A 20,545-nucleotide genomic window follows, 5' to 3' on the forward strand; every position below is an offset into this window, starting at 1 on the left:
AGTGTAAGTTATTTATTTGTATATAGTGTATAAATATAATGATAATTTGTGCTCTTGTTTATATGTAAGATATACATTAGATATATATTAGAGATTAGATGGCGATTATTATATCACTGCATGAAACGATCTCACATTGTATATTCCTCATTCTTATATACAAGTCTAGATACATATGTTATACAGATAGAGAAAGTACGTATAACGTATATATCCCAGTGTTTTCCGCAATAAGTGATTATAATATTCCATGTAATCCGCTTATACTTCGTCGCCAATTAAATCGAAGTAAAAAATCTTTTACTCTCAACATCCGCATTCTCTTCCATCTTTTCCTTATTTTTCAAACCTTATTGATATTAATAATAAATACCAAAGAAACGAGTGCTATAATTAATACTGATAGAAAATATCTAAATCAGCAAAGTCTAAATTTTCTAACTGTATTGCTTAATGTAATGTTAAGTTCAAATATAACAACAATGTTAATAGTTTGTAATTTGTCCATTGAATTTTGGCTTTACGTTTATATGAAAGAAACAAATATAAATACGTTCTTTAAAAAAAAATTATCAGATAATTCCCAAAAAATTGATGGCAAAAATAATAGAATATGAATTTACGTTATTTCGCGAAATTATTCTATATCACGTATACTTAATGATATGATTATTAATTAAATACAATTATTAATCAAAAATGGATGCATTCAGTAAAAGCAGCTTTGCAACTTTCGTTGTAAAATCCTTTAATACGATATTGGTCTTGCCCTTAGCTCCACATTGGATCTAAATGTATAAATCAATTATATTAAAAAATTTTATAACAGTTGCAAAACTATTTTTTTCTGCTGAACGCAGCCAATGTTTTAAGTAATAATAAATGAAAGATAAAAAAGTAGCTGATAAAAATAAAAAAATAGCCGCATAACTTTTAATGCAATAAATTATAAAAATAACGATAATGATCAATTAGGACGAAGTACAGTTATTTTTAAAAAATTTATTCTCCTATCATTGCACTTACGCGAAAATAACAGAAATAAAACAGTAATAACGATATAATGGTTCAATTGCCAATTAAAATTCAGCAATTACATCGCCGAGAAGCGTTTAGAATGTCACCATGCTGCGGTATAAGCACTCAACTAAAATTATCCTCGTGTTAATTAACATCATTATCATATCTACGTTTTCTACGCTTTTCACGTTTGCGCGCCCATGTAACAAAATCACGTTTTTGGAAAGACGTTCCGTTTAATCAGGAAAACTCTCAAAGTTTCCGTTTTCGTTGACGCATTAATGTGTCTTGCGACGTATTAATTGATCCCGAACTAACGAGCCGTCTGGTATCTCGAGTACGGCCAGTGAGATACTCAAGTGGAAGTCTGATCAATGAGACATGTGATCCTCGTTACTGCTATTATATAGTTTTGTTTCATTTTAGCGTGTTGAATTTATTAATGTGTTATTCATATTCAAATTGCAAATCCAGGTATTATGTTTTTTAATGATACATATAAAATATCAGCAGATATAATTTATGAGATAATACTATTTAATATCCTTTTATGTACGTATTTAATAAACCAATACTATTATTATTTTACAAATTTTCGTTTGTAATTTATCGAAGCAAAGTCTGACAACTGTACAATTAATTGTTAATGTATTGTACATCATATATTTTTTCTCAGAGCTTTATTTGTTATAAAATATATTTTTTCCTTTTAATTAAAGCCAGTTTGATTTTCCTGAAAGAACGGCGAATCGGCAAACATCGACTTTGATTTCTAACGGAATTCGACCGAGGATGACAGTAGATACGTCAATATTCGAACGTGTTCGCACGTGGACTTGTGGCGATCGACGCGAGATAAGCGATGTAGGTGCGCACCTGTTAGACGATATTGCGTGCACACGTATGCGTTTACGTGCTCACAGAGATCGGATTTACGAGCGCGTTTTTTTTTCTGGTATCGTGTATAGCAAAGCTACCGGTAGTTCTGAAAGGATTATGATCGTTAGAAATAGATAGAAGATACCGTACATATGTGTTGCTTAATTCTGACGTATCAAAAATAAAAAAGAAATATTTGCAAAAATGTCAATATAAAGTTAATAAAAAATTGAGTTTCTAAAAATATTTTTAGATATTTTTATAGGGATGAAAGTAAATTGCTATTGTGTATATAGAGACTTAAAATAATGCAGAGAAAATAATTTTGAGATTAAAAAAAGTTAAATTTTTTTCTTTTTTTTCGATGCGGAAAGACATATTTTTTAGTCGCAAATGCATCTTTATTGTCATTTATTTGATTTGCGCTAAAAATATGATTTTTTAAAAAATTTATATATAAAACACAAATGTAGAAAATTCTCGAAATCTCTCAAAATTTTTTTCAAATTTTTACATACACTTTTCTACATTTTTCACACGACCGAAGCTGTTCAAAGTATTGTAAACGAATTTATCAAATTGTAATGCATTATGAACATATTGCTTCCTTACTTCAAAACTGACCAATTCAACTAAGTTTTTCTAGTAAGGGGGAAACTATTTTTCAACAGAAAAATTATTGACCAATCAAAGAATATCAGCAAAAAGAATAGATTCTTAACATGATGAAATATAATTTTTTGTCATTTTCATTTCACAATTTTTAAAAAAAAACTTCTCTCAAAGTTGTAACATTTTTGATGATTTTTCTTAAAATTTCTTTTTTGAATTGATTTTAATGATTTTTTTAATGTAACTTTATAAAAATTTAACTTAATTTGTTTTGATGATTAAAAGTGTAATGTTTACTTAAAATTTAATTAATTCGATGATAACTAAAAAAATTACGTTTTGAGTCATTTTTGAAATAAGGAAACGATTAAAGATATGTAAGCGTTTAATGGGATAAGAAGAATTCTATATCAGAGTGTAATAGAAGCAAGACAATAATTATCTGTACAAGGGCATTAATTGTTAGCTGTTATTAGGGATAAGAGAGCATTGTAACTATTAATCATTATGAGAATGCAACAAATCATGCTATAAATTTCTATTTTGCGAAACGTCCTGTTATCGCGTTTTATTATCATTAAAGTAATTAGAGATTTTAATACCTTAAAATCGATCGTCCATTCGCTAATCAACATTCTTTAACGACTCATACATCAATTAATTACGACGAAAAAGAAGTAAACAACGTGTAAGTTCGTAAGCCTTGTGCGAGCTTGTAAGACTTGCAAATTCGCGTGTTTTAAATATATGCATGTCTGGGTGTGTGTCGTCTATGCGTGTAATATATTATTAATCATCATAAACTTGCCGAAGAAACGGGACTGAATAACGACAGTCTCTATCATTTGAGATTCATGGGTGTGCCATGATGGAATAATTCAGAGAACCATTGATTATCGCCCATAATATAGTGGTGATTCACAATTGACAATTGATATAATACTATAATATAAAATTGTATATATTATATGATATAAACGCGTTTATACTGCTAAATGTAGATTTAATTTTTAAACAGTGTATTATTCGTCTGTTAGACATTTATGTTAATTTTATAAACGAGAAACAATTTGGTAGACGTGATATTTTTTGTATAATCCGCTGATAATCACCCGGTCCGTATTTTATGTCCAGACAACGACGTCCACCAGCATTATTACTTATCATTAATTTAAACGTGGCGAACGCTGGATGGGGTTGAATGGTCGCGGAACGGGTGCGCGGAAAGGGCAACGACGACCTCCACCGTCGTTGAAAACAAACGCACGGGCGGTGGCCCAAACCGGGGATAAATTACAGAGTCGTTGTCCTGGCCATTGTATTTAACTGCGGCGATGCGTAATTGCTGGAACGCCGTTGCACACGCGGGTGGGATAGGAAGAGAGGTTAGAGGAGGAGGGATTCGATAGGAAGTGAGAAGGAGTGACAAAGGGGTGGTTGGCGGGACGAAGAACGAGTTACAACGTGTAAGGGACGCAGCGTGAGGGACTATACTCGCCGAGAGAACTTGGGGAACGGGACCGAAAGGGGATTGCCACTGTGGTCGAGAACCATAGTCATCGGAATGGCCATTAGAGGTCTATACGTTCCCGCCAGTGGCTCACTAAATTTCGCCTTCTTATACCTCTACGAACCACCACCGCCTTGCGCGATCCACGTGAATTAATGGCTGCGGTGCCTCGCGCGCAGTCCGTTTATTACAATATCAGCCGCTGCGGCAATACTGTATTACCGTGTTGCGACTAGTTTTCGGTTACGAAAATGTCCATCGTTAATTGCACGCTCAGAGATATACTCCTACGATGGAGACCGGAATTATAATGGGCTTAGAGCCCAGCATTAATATTTTATGAAACATCGGAATTACACGCGGTTTATTTATTGGAGATAAATTAACGCTACTATAATGATCGTGTAACTCAAATTTTCAATTGTAATTTTCAATTATAACGATACAATTCGTTTTAGCTTCAATAGTTTAATGCGACATGATTCGAATCACATATGAAGCTCTGATCGGAGTTTAAATCAGTGATAAGGTTTTGTGAATTGTTTTGCAATTCAAGTAGAGTTTAAATATACTGTTTTTTGTTTTATCAATATATCAATATTATCAATTCCCAGCTGCACTGTTAAATTTACATAATGTTACAAATATCGAATTTGAATTATTTTTAATCTTTAATTTCTATCGATTGTTATTGCTCCTATTCCAATTTAATTAAAACAGTGCAATAAAATAATTTAACTCAAGAAATGTATTAAATTTGACTAAAAAATTTAGTTTATTATTTACAAATTGTAAGTGCATATACGTAATATGAACATTGTTTACTTCGAAACTAAGTAATTTACAACCGAAATGGAATTACTTTACATTTTGACACATATGGGAGTTAAGAATAAAACAAAATGTTGTTTCACTTAAAAGAGTGGATTACCGTTGCTTCTTTGATGATATTTATATTAAAAATATATTTCTTTTTCAATGCATATAGGTACATACGTTTAGATGTTGATTCTTGCAACGCATAATTAAGAACGACTGTTCCATCTTAAAAGCTTTTTCTCGGTATCATAAAAAAAGACTCGCGGATCGTTCCGTGCTTTTCCCTTCTGTGTTTTCGTTCCTTTTTCTCCATTTGTCGTAACGAGGTTCCGGCCCGTCAAATTAAAGGCGGATGGCACGAGCGGCGAACCGAAATTTATTGTCGCGCTTTCGGGAACCAAAGTCGGGTAAAGGCCACTTAGCTGCCCGTAAATGCGTCGTCCCTATGACGACGCGCGGCCAGATGGTCCACCAATAGATCACTTCGTGCGAGGAAAAGCAAGCCGCGTCTTAAAGGATCGTGTCACGAGACATTCATGCCGCATCGCAAGAAATTCGAGCCTACTCATTTACCGCACGACGAAATGCTCATTGCCGGCCTCAAAAGACGTCACGTTCTCGCGATTTCATTCGCGAGTGGATGTATTAGGAAAAGTATGAATCATTTTAAACCTTTTATAATAAAATTTATATCTATCAGTTTCAAGATACAGAGAGAGAGAGAGAGAGAGAGAGAGAGAGAGAGAGAGAGAGAGAGAGAGAGATATTAAAAGTATCAACTATATTTCTATATATTATTTTCTAAATCATATGCTCGGGGGAAGTTTTCTATTTTAAGTGTGTTAAACATCAGAAATATCATGAATACAGATTTGACGAAAATCAAGCTTGCTTCTCCAAGTTGATTCTCATAATCGATGTAAATCGTGCGGAACAGAACGACAACAGATGTTCGTGTCGAGCGCTACGACTTGGGCTATGAGGAAATGCCGAAAATAGAAAAATTCCAGCGAAATGTAAATTCTGGCTAATAAGCGGACCCTTTTGAAGCGCGTTCTCAAATCGTAGCCGCGAATGTGCCGAAAGATGCGTGTCTCAAGCCGTAACCGCGTAATTGGTCAGATCGCGAATGCGACATTAGATCCTCGTTATCCTAACGAGCTGAAATAGCGAGAGTGTGATTGTAGAGTGGAAAGATCGGATGAAAATCCTGCGTGGCTCGTGTGAAAAGATACGGGGAGAGTAGCGCCTGAAAGATGCAACGCCGACGTGCGGTTGCTTTATTTTCGCACGCGGCGTGAAACGTGACACGAGCGTTTTCACAACTTTGAGCTATTCGAGGGTAATTTGTCAGGGAAGTTGGATTTATCGCAGAACGCTCGCAAGCCATGAGCTCATCCGTAGAGAGCGAACTATTCGTCAACAAATTGTTACGAATACGAAGAGGCAATGACGATGATGATGATGATGATAGCGAAGAAGATAGAAACTGTCCCGAATACTCCAATTACAATATTTTCTTTTATGTTAACAGAAATTTGATATTTAACAATTTGATATTAATATCTTCGCAACTCTGCATTCGTTGCAACTCTGTGATTCGTTAAATTTTAGTCGTTATTTTAATTATATTTTAGTTCTATTACATATTATGACATTATTTAGTATATGATTTGTTAATTTACAATCATAATATCATTAACAAATCGTATATTAAATATTAGTTCGATTTCAGCCTATCACTTTATATATTTATCCATTATATCTGATTAATAAAAATAAAAGTTTCACGAAAAAAATTAATATTACACTAAAGTGACTCTAATAAAAAACGATTAGCCTTAGCAAAGAAACTTCTAACTTTGGTATGCAAATAGGCAGTGTAAGACTCAAGAAGATCACCAGAAGGCCGATGCACGCGAAAAAAGTCGTAATGTATCGTTCAAGATCACCAAGTCGAAACGATTCGATTCGGTATGTGGATAATCATAGGAAGTGAAGGCGAATCGAAAGGACGTGGAGCATAGCGTGCGAAACGCAAAGACTTACAACGACTGGGCGTTATCACATTGGTAACAATGAATAGATACGCCTTTATTACAGTAGTACAAGAAAGCTATTGCAGAACTGAAAAAGTTTCCCAGACCACAAAATCAACAAATGCAAGATTAAACGTACAGAAAATATATATGGACTGACACAAGAACAAATTAATAATACGGTATGATTATGTCATCATTTTTATCTTTCTAAATTTATCTTAGTTACTTTATGATCTATTTAAAAAAATTATTTATTCAATAAAATGTTTTAAAGTTTTTCTTTACTTTTAGTCTGTAAATAGAATCTCAACATTTTTTATCTACGACACATTAGTTGATTTGTTACCAATAACATAACAGAACGTTATATAAAAGATGGTACATTTTTCATTTTGTCAAGTAATTATGTACAAATTATCTGACGAAGCTTGATGTTGTTGCGAATCAATCCATTTAGGGTTCGCCAAAGGTGCACATCGTTCGTTATCGCGACGTTTCAATACCAAGCGCTCCTCGAGGCTACCTGACAGAGCAAATCGAAGGTAGCGTTAGGCAAGGTCCCGTCTTACTTCCTCGTTCCTTTTCCGGTTCGCGAAGCACACGTTTACAGACAGCGTTTCCCGATGGCCTCCCACGTGCGCGCGTTTTCTCGTGTGCTTCTCGCGCGATTGAGCGCGACTCTATGCGGTGTATAAGGGCATAAAGGTTTACTCTCGGTTCGTTCGTTGTCGTGAGGGCCCCGAACACGGTAGAACGTGTGCACGTCTCCCGGCTATATGGGACCGGAGGAGTCGGTAAAAGTAGAGAGACCACCCAACGCGATCGCGCGAGACTTCTGGTGAGAGGGTGGAGAGAGAGGACCAGAGAGAAGGAAAAGAGAAAAGGAGGGAAGCAGGAGCGAATACAGCGAAGGGAGAGAGAGAGAGAGAGAGAGAGAGAGAGAGAGAGAGAGAGAGAGAGAGAGAGAGAGAGAGAGAGAGAGAGATTGCCGGGGGGCGAAACGGGAGAGACAGAGTGCTATGGAAGGAGAAGGCATGGGCATCTGGGCAAGGAATGCTTGTCGGGTCATTAATGCGCCTTGCTATGCACGCTCCTTATGGATCTGACCAAATCAGTGACCGATTGCCCTCACCTCTTGCGTCCCTCTACGTTTCCCCTTCTGTTCTCTCCTATGGAACGGCAAAGTGGATCGCGGCTGGATCGCTGAGTCTGTTGATGTATCCGTGATGTTGGACGCTCCCGGGCTACAAAGTTCATCCGATGTTTGATGCCGATGGTGATGTTCGTTTTGATGCGCTCGCAGATCGGCTAACTTTTATCAGATTCAGAGGGAGAACCGTAAAAGAACAGATGAACGGGCGAAAATAAATTCTGAGAACGAGGCATAATTGTTACGTGAGTGGGAGAGAGTATAGAACTGTCCTCGCGTGACTGAATCAATCGTTTTTTGGCATAGTAGAGTAAACGTTTTGTTGGAACTTCTGGTTACGTTGAAAGAAACCGAGGAGATGACTATCACAAAGTAGGAGCGACAATTACGACTTACACTTACTGTCTTATAAAATGAAAGACGACGATTATCGTGTTATTATGACTAAAATGATATAATAAGATTATTTATACACTCACGTGTGTAAGATTCCGAAAAAATCGGAAGATGCGTTTACTAATGACAGAATCGCATAGAAAAGGTGTAGTCAATTATAGTGTCGACTAGAGACCCTATAATAGAGTTTGGCCACAAGCAATTTTGTCAAAATTCTATGAAAAAAGAAAGATACATATTCTATCTTTTGTACATATACTATCTCACTCTGACTTATACTGACTTTCACTCAATAATCTTAAATAAGGTTACAGTGTGAGACAGTATAAATTAGAGATAGATATATATAGAAGGAGATAATATATATATATTTTTCTCTCGTAAGATTTTGACAATATTGCTCGTGGCTAGACTCCGTTATAAGTCTCTAATCGAGACAAATTGAAATTTAAACGTAGACTAGAAACGTAAACGTCAGTATATCGTTTACGTTTCTAGTTCAGTTTAATGCCAAGCCAATCAATAGCCAGTCGAGGCGTCAGGTTGACGTATGAAGAGGGGTGGCAGGGTGCACGAATAGTAAGCGTGTAATGCCGAGTCCTAATAAAGCTTTATATCGTATCCATTTCATGCGTAATTGTAGCTCCAATGGCAGAAGGTACTGTCGGTGGCGACGCGGGATACCTGCCATACGCGCCGATAATTAAATTCTTTGAGAGAACGATCGCGGAATGTACAGGCTGGGGCACGCAATTAAAAGGGAAACGTTTCGTTTCGTGGCCCCAAAGGACGCCGGTAATTAAAAGAATACGGCCTTGGTAATCGAGCTCGAATCCTTCGAAGCTTTTTTTCTTCTCTCTTCCTTCGATTTCTCTCTCTCTCTCCCTCTTTCCCCTTTCTCCACTCCTTTTTCTCACCCTGACTTCTTTCCTTCCAGCTTCCACCGTTTTGCTCCTTAAACTGTGAAAAGTCCTCTAAGAGAATTGTGTAGGCGGAGGTCTCTCGGCATGCTAATATTCTTTTTCACCCCATCTTTAACCGGCCACTCGTCTTCTACCCTCGCTTTTAAAAGGCGTGACGTTTTTATGAGCAGCCGTCGGTACCACCCCCTCCGATTGAAATAGTTCCGGGCAATTATCACGCGGGAACGACCCTATCCATGTCAGAGTTACACCCTTATCAAACATCGCCCAGCGGCTTTCTCCCCCTCCGTCTGACCAATGGCGCGAGAGAAAGTCATTGCTCGCGTGTAAGATCACATTTTCTTGCGCGGAAAAAAGGATCGCATTCCTGCACGATCGACTGGACCCCGATAATATTTTTCACGCCGACGAGTCGATCTGCGCGTCGTAGATTTTTTATTAGATTTTTGGTTTTATTGATCGAGCTTTCCAAGCGAGTTTATGGATAAGAGTGGCTTTCTAGATAACGATATTCATTCGCGAGAAGAAATGCAGCTTGGAAAGAGACTGAAGAGAGCAACGGAAGGTCACCGAGATAATCCGAGGTAGCGTGCCTTCGGGACATTTGCCTAACTTTTAGATTTAGGTATACCTATAACTTTAGATGTATCTTTATTGCAATATTTTAATAAGACTCCTGACACATGAGGCATATAATAACTGACGACGAGTCATTTAAGCGTCCACGTGCGGCCGCGCGAATCGTCGCCGTTCGCATTACAATTTCAAATCGGCCTTTCCGACGTGCAAGCAAACAACTATTGGAGAAAAATCAGCCGTAAGATTCGAAACGCGAGACACGTTTATGTCGGAGGGGTGCCATAAATGGCACGACGATGGGACGTGAAACGAGGGCCCCAGGAACGGAGACGGAGAGTTCTTTCGAGTTTTATTGCCCCGGCGTAGCTGATTCGGCACGCTTTCAGGCGCCGCTCAAAAATCCGACTTGATTAAATTTTTGATCAAATTACTTCGAGTTAAATAAACATCCAGCCGTGCGGCACGGGTCAGCTCTTGTCTCTCCCTTCGAAGTCGGAAAAGGGTGGAAGAACAACCCTTGCGCGCGAATTCCATGCATTCGTTTGTTCTTTTAAGACAACGTGAAATGTTCGACAAATCTCTCCTTCGAGATAACGCAATTGCGCGATCGTGATTAATTTACATAACGAACAACTTACTGCATTATTAAAAATTTTTTATTGGCGACACTATAGGTCTATAATATTCTAATAAATAATATTTTACTTGAAAAGTACAATTGCTTTCAATAATTGATTATCATTTTATATATTCAGAAGCAATCGTGTATATAATGCAATACTAATTGCATTATATACATGATTTAAACAAATCTTTTAAACAAATTGATTATATTCTGAACAAGACAAGTAATTGCATTCATAGAAAGGTGGTATATAATAGAAAGAAAATGAAGTTATGAATATTTATTATCTTAATTAAAACATTGTTCCAATTCAGAAAAAATGTTCTACAGTTTCTAATTTTGAGATGTTTTACTTTCTCTCAACATAGCAATATGTATTATACAGTGGATGTAAACAACGTATTCTGTAGTCATATCTCGCACTTTTACGGGTGTATATATATTTTATAATACTATTGTTTCGTTCGTGTCCAAGGACGAGATATGCCTAACAGCTATCGGAAGGCGGACAGAACTTGAAGGCGTCTCGCACGAGCTGAATTTCAGGGGCGTCACGATCGCGCCCTCGGATCCTTTAATTAATCGTGAGGCTAATGGCTTGTGAGAATAAAGTTCCTGCCCGAGTTCGTGGTATCACGAGAAATGAAGAAGAAGAGAAGCGAGGACGAAAAAACTGCGACGAGAGACCGCATTTCTTTGTCGACGCTCTTATTCGCGCTCAGTGTCGAGGGTGGAGCGTAACACCGGGTAATATAACCGGCTATTGTCGTTCTCCACCCCAAGAAGGATATTTGCACCGTCTAACCCCTTTGGAGGACGACCGACAATGGAGCTAATAAACACGTACAAGTCGTAAAAAACGCTTTTTCAGGTCCGTAAAGTTAAATGCGAGGAAGCTCATGGATGGAAAGCATAAAGCTTCATCTAAAGGTCACATTCACACACGTATCTAAGTCTATTGAAGAGAAGAGAAGAGAAGAGAGAGAGAGAGAGAGAGAGAGAGAGAGAGAGAGAGAGAGAGAATATTTCTTTATAAATATGATATATTAAATGTTCCATTCTATCTTCTTCTGTAAACTTAGACTGATAGACTCACTGTTATTGCGTTGTAAAATTACGGCAGGACAGTGTTTCTTTAGACTTTTTTCCTCAGAGTAACTGACAATTCGCTTGGTAATTTCGCAAATGACGTACAAATATCTTGTAATGACTTACAGTTAACGCAACGAAAAATTACTTTCGTGTTCTCGAAGACGTTTTCTTGAAATGAAGTTCAGAGAATACGCTACGTCATCCTCATAAAGGTGAAAGTCTGCTGAGGAATAAGAATTTACTGGAGGAGAGAGAAGTCTTTCACGAGAACACGGAGATAAGCTATTCTCGAGATAAGCTATCATCTCGTCTCGATGAGGGTCGACGCTCACAGTTAATTAAAAAGCAACGAAGTCGAATCGTTATTTTCTTCGAAACGAAAGCAAGTGGGAAAAGTTTCACACGGGGAATAGTGTAACTTCGTATGTAATCAACGGCATGATACGAAAATCTTTGTGACTGATCATCGCTCAAAGTATTTTCTTATGGAATGAAACTTCTTTTTGCAGAATCTAATTCTATTTATTTTCTAAGCAAAGCAATATTAGATATATTACGGTGACAAAAATAATTCCATATTTGTGTGTGTAAAAGTAATCAGTTATTAAGGTTTTTATTTCCTGATTACTAGTATCAAAATTCAGTTTTAAAAATTAATTAATTAATTCTCTGCGCAAAATTCCTTTATTTTATATGTTATACAATAATAATTATTTTACTTTATAACTTGATGCAATTTAGTTAGAAGATTAAACTTTTTTATGTGTGTAACATTACGTGTGTATTGCACGTTTTTCCAAGCTTTGTTATTCTATTGACATATGGCGACTCGCACTTTATCCCATTCGGAGCCAATAAAACATTCAGCCGAGAGAATCACATTCCAAAGAAGCGGGTGTCCGGTATCTCGTGTTTTCACGACGTTTCTCATTGTGATGCACCCCCGTCGACCGAAACACAAGTCATGCACTTCATCGCCCGTTTCAATTCATCGGTGCGGTTATTTAATCAAACATCTCTCCCGGTGCTGATGTTAAACATCGAAGGGTGCGACCCTTTTCGAGCGGCGCGATGCGGCTGCGAGAGAGGGAGCGGCGACGAAAACCATTTCGTCCGCAGAATCCGACCTTCGTGCTATCGCACTTCGCACCCCCGCGCGTTGTAGAGTAGAATAACCCTCAGTAAAACGGTCCGACAATGTCGGATCACGATACAACACTTACTTTTCCGGCCATTTATCGGGATTTGCTCCAGGGGGGCCCCGATAGCTTCGCGTATTCATCTCGATGCTACGATACAATATGCCATCGATCGACTCGCAAAAGGGTCCCTTCTTGTTTCCCTTGTTTGTATTCATCGTTTGTAATCGTCACAAAGTGAAATCCCTCATTCGATTGATGATCTCCTCGCATGAAATGCGACAAAGCAGCTTACGCATTCATTATCGAGAGACTATTGGAATTACGATAACCGAAAAGTCAACTAGGGGAAACTCTTTATACAAAAAGCTATAAAAATTTGATTATTTTATTTAAATCTTACAGATCAAATTATTATCCATTTTTTTATTATAAGTATTTTATTCATATAGTTTCCTTTTTAACTAAGTTAAAACCTAAAGCAGTGTCTAGATGCTTAATGTTATTGTATAATTATTTTGTATAATTTTATATAATTTTGTATAATTATTTATAATATTTTTGATGCCCCCTTTCAATTCAAAACATATAATTTCAATATAGCCAGACGATTAATAATATTATGCAATAATATTGATCGTCTACACCGCTTAAGATGTTCACAAGGAAATAAAAATCTAAAATTTCACTTTGAATTCTCAGAATCACATCTATCACAACTATCACAACTATCTCAAAATTTATAACTATCTCTTTTTCACAATATATTTTTTAATTAAGTATTTTATTTTTGAAAACAAATAATTACAATGTAATACGCGTTTTATCGATTTACAAAACACTCTATTTTAAAATTTCGGAATGTATTTGCGAGTGGTATATTTTGATGGCACTCGAGTCGCGAGACGTCAACTCGTCTATAACGACATTTCGGCAGGTTTCATATATACGTTGACAAATGCGAGAAACGGATCGCTTGAGACGCAGGCGGAGGAATGCGTCGTGTCTCGAGGTGAGAGTTTAATGTGTACCTGTCAACGAGCCTTTGAAGGTGGATCACGTGGGGCTTCGCGCCATCTTTTAACGATCGGACCACCTTGGCACTCGCGTCAGAATCCACCAGGAAGTCGGCTTCACTTGTCGAATCGTTCGTTACCAGTCATTAGCTATGCTCATAAATGTATATAGGCATCAATAAGAAGACGCCGTCAGCAGCGCGATCATTTCTCATAGCGGATCGGAGCATAAATATCGGGCCGCAATGATCAGCGATCGCATTAATCGTGCGCTCTCGTTCTCGCGGTACAGAATTATAACGATTACCGGCTTAATAAGATCAATGCGCGGATAATGATTCTGTTAGCTGTGAAACGTTCAATACTCGAATACACTTGGATGCAAAAGGCTTGTAGAGCGGATGACGTTTGCGGATAAATGTATCGTGTATAATCATTGTAAAATGATTTAGACATATAAAATTTTATCACTTAGAACAAAGCTGATCAAAATTTGTAATCGTTAGCATTGACTCGTATATCGATATTCATTCTTCTTCTTATCTTCTTTTTTTTTAATCAAGATAAAAAAAAGAAGGCAAAAACATTAACAATATATCAAGTTAGTGCCAATTATAAATCTTGAAAACCAAAATCTTCAGAAATTTCAAAAAAAAAATCTTCTGAAAAAAATGGAAATACTTATAAGATCTAATTTTTAGAAATCTTCTGATTTCTGTTCGAAATTTCAAAAATCTTCAGAAATTTTAAAAATTATAACTTTTGGAATAGCACTAACTAAAACAAAGAATTTTCATTTTATTTTATTATTTTATTATTATAATAGTGTTTATATTTTTATAATTAAATAACAGATAGAGATACAGATAATAGAATTTCCAATATTTAACATAAATCATATCATACGTATTTAAATTAAATTTAGATTAACGTGATAATAATGTTATAGTCACAATGAACGAGGATTAATGACTTTGGAATAAAATAGATATTAGCAAATCGGACGTGATCACAAGATGTATCGGTGGAACTCACATCGAGAATTTCTAAGGCAAACCTGGAGATATTCAGGATCGAATGCAGTCGCGTGTAATCGACGCGTTTTCAAAGGGTACGTCACGTCGCAGTGAAACCTTTAAAGCGCCCCGCATCGCACCGTTGTTCGGATTGATTCTTGGGTTTGAATAGATCGCGAGCTATCGGCAAGCTCTCGGTGTGAGTTGAGACGAGATTCGCGTTCCTCGAGGTCGTGCAAAACCAGCGCAATTTCCGTCGATAATTTATGGCGATTATTATTTTCGCGCGCGCCCGCGCGCGCACAATGACTCGCGCGGGGGTAAGGAAGACCTCGGGTGAATCAGATTTATCGCCGGTTTCTCTGAATTATAAGGCGGTATGTAGGAACTGAATCTAAGGCTCGTAAGTCATGCCGACGTACACATACACGTCGTACACATACACGAGTGCACGCGTCTTTACCGCGGGGGAACGACGACAGAGGATTTGCGTCGGAGGCAAAGAATCCTTTGTTCCTGATTGCTGACTATCGTGTTTATAATTGGTAACGGATCGTGAGTTTGTGAGCATAGCTCTCTTCATATGTACCAACATTGCGTACGCAAACAGGAACGTATACATTCCCTCCCGCAAGTGATTGTGTAAAATAATCGCACAATTAAAAAATATTTGATAACTTTTCTAATATTAATTATGGCAGATGCGATATTAAAATTATATAATAGTATAATGATTCAATAATTTAAAAACAAGTTAAAAGAAAAAGGGCTACGAGCCAGAAGTTTGACCTATAAAATTGGTAGATAAGTAAAAAAATGTTTTAATAAATTAATTATGAAACTTAATAACATGCTGGCTAACAACAACAAACATTTCGATCACGATCGAATCATTATAAATGTTGCGATATTGTTCTGTTTCTTAAAATCTTGCATTGAACTTGACGATCAAGAGTAAAGTATCGGAAAGTTTCGGAAGACAAAGATCGAAGGAAACCCGAGACATACGCTGCGTACTACGCGCTCGTGCTGTGAGAAATTGTAGATAATTACTCAACGAAAGAAAGGTATAGTATTACGCAACAAAGTGTTCATTTCTCCTCAAAAATACGCACGTACTTCCACACAAACAAATTACTGCGGAAGCTGTCGACTTGCCTTGGACGAAGCAGACGAAGATCAAACGAAGACAAGAATTTTCCTTTTAAAGAAAAATAAGATTACGAGAAAGCTTGCAGCAGTCAAACCAAGAGAGAGAAAGAGAGAGAGAGAGAGAGAGAGAGAGAGAGAGAGAGAGAGAGAGAGAGAGAGAGAGAGAGAGAGAGTGAGGAAGGGAAATTGGGTGGCGCACATCGCGGTTGAGAAATCGCAGAGCGGATGAAAGGGGGAGAAGTCTAGTTTTACGAGTCGGCGAAGTGTAAGTTATTGTTTATGGGTACGACCGGGATGATCTATCGTGATGGTTGCTGGGCCATGATAGCGCCCAGCGCAAAACGTAACCGCCGCGACTTGCCGCGCTTAACCCCATTACAGAGTCACCGATGCCGGGACACGATCTCAAATACACACTTCTGAGGGCTGCTTCTTATCAGGAGAAGAACAGTCGTACACACTAGGAACTTTGTCATTAATCAGCAGAAATATCGTACTTTCTACCGTCGACGAAGACTTGTAAGACGCAGGCGTATCCATCGAGTTTTACATTTACATTTTACAAAAGACATTTAACTATTAAAATCATATTGGTAAAATACACAACTAATAGAAAATAAAGTCTATGGACGAAATTGGATCTTCAGTGCTTCAATAATTCGAATTATTTAATTTTTTGATCCGCTTTTTCAAATTCTTATTATAGACTATCCAATTGATATGGGTCGATCTTTTTCCTTAGACTATTAATTTTCTTCTAATCATACTAAAACAAATTAATCCTAATATCGGAAAGAATATTAAGTTTAGATGATCAGTTAGAGCAGAGGCTTCTTTAAACTAGCGAGGCCCCGAAAAAGACAAAGGCGTTCGAATCAGTGAAACTTTAAAGATGCAAACAATAGCATTTTTTTCTTTTTCTAATTTAAAAAAGTTAAAATTATGTTTTTTAGCTCCCATATACAATATTATACAATATGTAGCATTTTGGTCCAAACTTTCTTAACTATACATATTTTTTGATAAAAGCGTTTCTGGCACTATTTTAAGCCATAATCCCTAAGCGAGAGATTACAAAGAGGAAATTTAAGCAAACTAAATAAATCTCGATTATAAAGATAAGAGTAAAGGCTTATATATAGAGCAAATTAATGTTAACAGTTCAACTTAGAGTAAAGGCTGACTACACTTATTATAAATCGAGGCTTAATGCTCTCCCCTTTTTCGTTCAAATCCTTCTGTTATTTCACGCGGAATGTAACAGTTCATTGTGAATCGAACATACTTCTGTAACGAAGAACAATCTCGTCTTATCCATTTTAAAGTAAAAGTCGTTAACCATCAGATGAAAATGGCTTCGGCGAAAAACAATTGAGACTATCACGGAGTATGGATTTCTTTTAAACTCGCGGAGGCCCGAAAAAGACGGGGAACGACGTAATGCTGTCGGTACGCGCGATGCACACACAGACAGTGATCGAAGCGCAGGATCGAGCAACACTCGTAATCCCGGTTTTCGAGGACACTTCTTGTTCACAGGATTCGCTGTACGTTCCCCGGATGACAGTCGAATGCTTTTATTACCCGTAATCGGCAGTACTTAAAGCTCGTTCACTTGCACGATAACGTGCGGCGCCTTGAAAGAAATGCCAATCCCCCTAATTCATGCCCGCTTGAAAAGGACGACCGCTCTGGTCGCGTTCCTCACCCGGCCATTAATTCCGCGCGATGTTGTGCGATGACGTCGTTACACGGTAATGATTGTCAGCAAGAAAATCAATATATTTTACAAATACTAATTTATTGGAATAGTCGTTGGATGTTGATCATTTTTATGAAATTAACATAAATCTTCATTGGATACTTTTTAGTCAACAGTTAGTCTTATTATATTTTCTAGATAGCAATTATAATAGTTTGGTAGAAGTGCTATATGTTTTGAGCAATAAAATAGAGCAAAATTTTGTACATACAGAGAGAACGGTTTTGCTGAAATCAATCTAAAATTTTAATTAGATACAAATTTGAAAATAACTTTGTTAAACCAATAAAATAATTATATAGGACATTCAAACTGTTTAGTAGAACGTCAAAACTTTTTACAGTACTGTTCATCATGCTTGAAATTTCTACAAAATTATTTTCAGATTGGCATTTAACTAATAAATATTTAATTTGTTTAAATATTTGATCAAAACCGTTCTTTTCATGAATATCCTATATTTATTTCTTTCAAATTATTATCTCTCCGCAAGACTAGAAGAGAAGAACGTCTGCCATGTCTACCGGCACTTAAAAAATTTGTAGGATATTTGCAGATAAAAGACTCACGCTCTCGACAAATATCATCGCAGGCAGCAGCTTTTCGTGGGGGAGGGAAAAGGGGAGTGCGGGATGCCACGCGTTCTCACGAAGATCTAACGGGTGGCGCGACGCATTGCGCATTCCTGCGTCCAATGCGTCCTGCACGACGGGCGGGCGAACCGAGGAGTGTGTGGGGGAGGGAGGGAGAGACACGGGAGGGGGGGGAGGGTACATAACGGAATGAGATTTCGCGTGTAGCAATATTTAATAAGGTCCTTAGCGAGGAAGCCACCGAGGGGTATAATAGCGAGAGATGGGTGTTGTGAACGCGTCAGCGGAATGGGACCACCCAACTGGGCCCCGTGCCAGAGGCCCCGCATACACGCGTGCGCGTACGTACACACACGCGGTCGGCAGTAACCCGTAGAACCCATGGGGTCCCATGGATCACTTCGCGTCCTCTCTCTTTCTCTCTTACTCTCTTTTTTTCTCTCCTTCCCATCCAATCCCCGCCCCGGGGAATGTCACTGAAGTCACCTAAGTCGGTAGCCGAATTGTTTCCATGCAAACGAACGGGCAGCGATTAAGAAAGTGTCTGACTACGGGCCCCGGAATGCTGAGCGGCTTGAACGGAAAGAGACTTATCGAGGTGTCCATCTTCGTTCTCTTTTTGTGTCTTCGTTCGTTTTGTAGAGCAAAACACGGTGCTCGCACTGGGAATCGCGTCAGCATGAAGCTTTCGAGAAAATTTGAATATTGTTACTAAATATAAAATTGGATTAAAATTTATTTACTTAGCGAGAAGTATTATCTCTTCTCATCATATCATCTATCCCTTTTAGCATTATTCTTTTATGAACAGCCATAATTATAGTGATCATGATCGTAATTATAAATAAGTATTTAAAATCCTATAAACGCCATAGTTTTATTACTATAATATAAATATTATACATTAAAATTTATTGTTAGTATGGTATCCGTACTATTTTGATGCGTAAGTTAGAATGCGTGGTCGTTAATTCATGTATCATTTGTGTAGATTGAATTTTACAGGAGCTGGAGAGAGAGCTCGCTTTCGTCGTTTACATACCGCTTGAGGAACGTTTATAGCTATCGTTAACGCGAATGATTATAAATACGTCGCAAAATACAAGTGGACATCTTTATTTGACTTGCAAATGCGTTTATTCAATCTTAATCTCCGCAGCGTGGCGATTAGACATGAGAAGTGTGATCGCTGCATAGCAACTAATTTATTGGGTGAATAAATAACGTATTGTTGATAAATATTTATTATGTGAATGTTATAAACGTTTAACATTATCACAAACAAATTCTATATCTTAAAAGCTTTATTATTACAAAAGGCTGCCTTAATTGCGATACAAAACTTTAGCATTTGCAAGTTTTCAGATTGCGAAACATCGGGAATTACACTGTAAATATCAAACATTATTTGCTTTATTTTTTTTTTATAAAAATGCAATTTATATATAGTTTTTCTAAAATATTTAAAAATTTAGATATAGAAGTGAAAATAAGTTTATTAGCCTATCAAATTAATTAGGTAGAATGTTTAAACGTGATAATAATACTGCAATTAGTTTAAACAGATATTACAGAATTATTTTGATAGTCCAAACAAAATTATTTCCAGATCTTTATTAGATACTTCTATACTAGTAAAATCATTTTTTCGTCTCAATTACTCTATTTTAACAATTTTGACATAACTTGCGGTACATCTCGTATAGAACGTCGTAAAAGTTTTACGTATAATCTATTGGATTATCCTCAAGCATCTCATGTTGCAGCTTTTAAAAGAATGTGTATAGTATCCGGTTCTCTCTTCTCTCTCTCTCTCTCTCTCTCTCTCTCTCTCTCTCTCTCTCTCTCTCTCTCTCTCTGTAATAGGTTGTCACGTAAAATCATGGCCAGCGGCGATCGAATTCGAAAGTCTAAATCCGCCATATAGTTATACTTTCAACTACTTGCAATTAAAGATCAATAGTACGACGAGTAAGACATTACTATGTCAAAGACGAATTCTGTCCGTGTAGTTTCAGTCCGATAACTTTAACGATACTGAAGTCTCCGAGCAGAACGTATCTGTCTTAGGAACGTTTCTCGGCAGCGCATGCCGCATGCCGGTAATTAAACAGAAAATAGACGTTAATAAATTCTCATGCACGCCAACCGGTCAGATCCGCTGTCGTAAAATGCACCGTGGGAAGAGGGATGCACTTTCTTTCTCGGCGATACTCTTTA

The sequence above is a fragment of the Atta colombica genome, unplaced genomic scaffold (assembly GCF_001594045.1).
Source record: "Atta colombica isolate Treedump-2 unplaced genomic scaffold, Acol1.0 scaffold239, whole genome shotgun sequence".
NCBI classification, from domain to species: Eukaryota; Metazoa; Arthropoda; class Insecta; order Hymenoptera; family Formicidae; genus Atta; species Atta colombica.